This window comes from Trichosurus vulpecula, chromosome 5 (assembly GCF_011100635.1).
Source record: "Trichosurus vulpecula isolate mTriVul1 chromosome 5, mTriVul1.pri, whole genome shotgun sequence".
Classification (NCBI taxonomy): Eukaryota; Metazoa; Chordata; class Mammalia; order Diprotodontia; family Phalangeridae; genus Trichosurus; species Trichosurus vulpecula.
This window is the reverse complement of record NC_050577.1, coordinates 252,682,728-252,687,145: the sequence shown is the minus strand read 5'-3', so window position 1 is coordinate 252,687,145 and position 4,418 is coordinate 252,682,728. Positions and strand designations below refer to the sequence as shown.

Here is a 4,418-nt window from a genome sequence, read left to right as displayed (position 1 = left end):
GTTCCCAGCCATAATCCCCATCCCACCCTTTTATTTTTTTCAGAACTTTTTTCCTCCTCCATTTAATAGTATTTTATTTTTTTCCCAATTACATGTAAAGATAGTTTTCAAAAGATTTTGAGTTCCAAATTTTTTTCTCCCTCCCTCCATCCCTCACCAAGATGGCAAGCAATCTGATATAGGCTATATATGTCTAATCATATTAGACATATTTCCACATTAGTCATGTCGTGAGAGAAGAATCAGAACAAAAGGGGAAAATGACGAGAAAGAAAAAAAAAGTGAAAATAGTATGCTTCAATCTACAATTGGACTGCATAGTTCTTTCTCTGGATATGCATTCTCCATCATGAATCTTTTGGATTATCTTGGGTCATTGTATTGCTGATATGAGCTAAGTCTGTCATAGTTGGTCATCACACAATGTTGCTGTTGCTGTATACAATGTTCTCCTGGTTCTGCTCATTTCACTCTGCGTCAGTTCATGTAAGTCTTTCTGGGTTTTTCTGAAATTCACCTCCTCATCATTTCTTACGCCACAATAATATTTCATTACATTCATATACCACAACTTGTTCAGCCATTCCCCAATCGACGGGCATCCCTTCAATTTCCAATTCTTGGGCACCACAAAAAAGCTGCTATAAATATTTTTGTACACGCAGGTCCTTTTCCCTTTTTTGTGATCAAAAATATGAAACATTTCAAGAATTTGCATGTCACTCTTGCATAGGGGCCATGCCAATAATCTTTGTATTGTTTCAATTTTAGTATATGCACTGCCAAAGCAAGCACATAATCCCCTTTCTTGATATGCTTACTCTCTCATTTGGTCTGTCCTTCTTGCTGCTATCTGTCATCTCTCTCTCTCCCCCAATCATTTTTTTTCCCCAGCTCAGAATATTCCTAGTTTCAGTTCTGGATATGGTAGGAAGAACACTGACTTGGAGGTAGAAGGATTGGGTTTAAACTCTGACACTAATAACTTTAGGGAGAGCTAGGTGGCACAGTGGATAGAATGATGGGCCTAGATTCAGGAAGTCTCATTTTCCCTGAGTTCAAATGTGACCTCAGACACTTATTAGCTGTGTGACCCTGAACAAGTCACTTAACCCTGTTTGCCTTTTCCCCTGGCAAACTGTTCTGCTATCTTTGCCAAGAAACCCTAAACAGGGTCACGAAGAGTTGGAAACCACAACAAAACAACAGCTCATCTTTTCTCTCTGAGTTTCAATTTCTCTGCCTGTAAAATGAAACAATAGAACCAGCCCTGCCTACTTCACCAGATTGGGATAAGAATGGAATGAAATCACATTGGCTAAGTACTTTGTAAACTCTGGAACCCTATGCAAGTGTGGATTGTTGTCATTATTAGTATAACAGAGGACAAGAGTTAATGCTGTTGGATAGAAAAGAAAATTCACAGAACGTTAGAGACAAAAGAGATCTTAGAACTCTCATGGCCTAAACTCTTTATTTTACAGATAAGGAAACTGAGGCCCACAGAGGTGAGGTGATATGTCCGAGGTACACATCTAGCAAGTGAGGGATGGAGCTGTAACTTCCACCTCATTTTTTCAGTCCAGTGAACTTTCTACAGCTCCTAAACCCATCCTTTTTGGGGGGGTGGGGAGGCAGTTGGGGTTAAGTGACTTACCCAGGGTCACACAGCTAGTAAGTATCAAACTTTGAAGCTGGATTTGAACTCGGGTCCTCTGACTCCAGGGTCAGTGCTCTATCCACTGTGCCACCCAGCTGCTCCTACTCCTGACCCCTTCTTAGTGAAAAATATCATCGATATGGCTAGGCAGGGTCCAAACACTGCACTGCCCTCCAAATATCTCCAACAAATTTAGTGCTTTGAGATCCTTTCCACAAAGAACCTCTTTTAAAAGAAGACCCCTCCAGGGAGGGATAAAGTCTTTAATTCACAGAAGTTCATCAAACATAATTAATGTTTAATGGTTTAAAACAATGAAAGACCTAATATGTGTAAGTTACCATATTAGGCTTGATGATAGAAAGATGAAATAGGACACTCCCCTCCCTCTCCAACAGGCTTATGGTTTAATAGAGAGGCTAAAACATGCATACAAATTACTATGATGCATAGGAAAATGTGAAAAATGCAGGGGACAGGTCCAGGCAAAGGACTGAGATCCTTGGGAAATTTGTCTGGGACTTTTCAGCTCTGCCTTCCACCTAGAGTTGGATAATATCTGAATCAGCACTGACGCAGAGGTTTAGACTGCTTTCTCTTTAGGAACTAGCTCCATTTTATATCCAGGGATTGCTAGGATACTACGGTTTTATTTTAAATACTTTCAGGCAAGAGCGAAAACCTTGGAAGAGCAGAATGCATAGGGAGGAGGCAGGAGACCTGGGTTCTATTTCCAAGTGAGCCAATAACTAGGTATGTAACCTGGGGTAAATTAACATCACCTTTATGGGCTCATTTTACTTCTCTATAAAACTAGGTGTTCACTCTGCAATTTTTGACACTAATTGTCAGGTAGAGGGAGAAGTGTTCTTTACATCAACCTTTTCTCAAAAAACAAAATCAAATCAAATCAAATAAAGGACTTTGAAAATACCCTGTCCAGAAAAGTTAACAGAGGAAAAAAAACCTGTAGGCAAGTGCAAATTTAATTCAATAAGCAGAGACAAGGCATAATATATAATACTGTTGATATGTATTGATAATGTTGATATACATTGATATTTTGACATATATAACGTTGATATATATCAATGATATATATATATAAAATGTATTAATGATATAATATTTCAGATAATATAATACCTCTTCAGACCTGTTGATGCTGAGCCTTTTCAGTAGGATCTGACTCTTTGGGACCCCATTTGGGGTTTTCTTGACAGAGGTACTTGAGTGGTTTGCCATTTCCTTCTCCAGTTCATTTTTTGGATGAGGAAACTGAGGCAAACAGGATTAAATGACTTACCCAGGGTCACACAGCTAGTAAGTGTCTGAGGCTGGATCTGAACTCAGGAAGATGATTCTTCCTGACTCCAGGCCTTTTTCTCTACTCACTGTGCTGTGCCATCCCAAGCCTGGAGCAACAAGAAGTCTGTCTTTGGCATTTTATGAATTTTGGTCATTCCAAGAGTTAAAAACTAAAAGTTCCCAGTAAGATGAGTAATTTCTAAACAATCTGGTCACATTATATGCATAAAGTTTTTTTTAAGTTTCTTTTTAAAAAAGGAGATATAATTCAGTAGACTTATACTTTTTTGATGGAAAATCTTGAAAAATATACTATTGGTAATTGGTTACAAGAAGAAAAAATAAGCCCCATATTAAAGTTCTGGAATGCAGCTTTACCATAGTGTGTCCTATTTGAGACTGTGAAATCTTGCTGATGTGACGATCAGCTCACGCTTTCAGGTTGTTCCATTTCCAGTGTCTGACTTTAGCACCTTATCTTCAAATGGCCAGAGTAACATTTGCTGTGCTTCGCACTTTGGGGAGATAGTGAAAAGAAGAGATTGTCTCTTAGGGGAGAATTTATCTATGATTGCACCTACTCATTATTCTGTACTGTTGAATTACAGTTTGAGGAGAGCAGAGACAGCAGCACATAATACAATGGTCGCCAAGCTTTCTGTACCATGTACCCTTATCAGGAAAAGCTATTTGAAGATGCCTCATTGATGAGGGATTGAACAAGAGTGGTGGCTGTGTGAATAGAGAGAAGAGGACAGCTGCAGAAGATGTCATGGAAGTGTAAACAATGAGATTTGGTAACTGATTAGACGGTGCTGAGAGTGAGAAGTCAGAGATGCCACCAACATTGTGAATCTGGGTGACTAGAAGGATGGTGATACCCCTGACCCCTGACAGTAATAAGGAAGTTCAGAAGAGGATGGGCTTGGGAAGAGAAGGTAATAAGATATTATGATTAGCTTTTGGGGGTCATGCCGCCACACCTTCATAGGGCTAGTACTTCCCTCTTTAGAGACCATAACCACAGAGCTGGGCTTGAAGTTGGGAACACCTGGGTTTAAATATGCTTCTGATGCTTTCTAAGTACCTTACCTGGGGAAAGACCTGAGACCTCTATGAACCTCAGGTAACTTCTTAGGACTGTGATGGAGAAAATGTCAATACTGCTGATTCAACTTAAAAGTGCCTTCTGAATGTTTCTTCTTCTTCTTCTGAGAGTTGGTTGATAAAAAAAAATTATCATCATGCTCTTGGGCAGCTCCAAACATACTGTGTGCTAGACAATGAGCATACCCACAACATGCAGGAAGTTAGAAATGAAAACATTCTGCCATTCTCCAACACTCCTGGGTGGCATTTATGCAATAGTGCTACATCTATCATTTCGACAAAATGGGGAATTTTAGGAGGTGTAGATGTCACCTGCTTTTGCCAAGATAGACCTTTACTT

At 39.4% G+C, this 4,418-nt stretch overlaps 1 non-coding gene across 1 annotated transcript; it reads right to left on the bottom strand.

Annotated features, from left to right (window-relative positions):
• Window positions 1-688: 688 nt before the first annotated feature.
• On the bottom strand, window positions 689-793 carry LOC118852535. Its single transcript, XR_005010605.1, has one exon. It is a non-coding gene; the product is annotated as a U6 spliceosomal RNA (small nuclear RNA).
• Window positions 794-4,418: the final 3,625 nt, after the last annotated feature.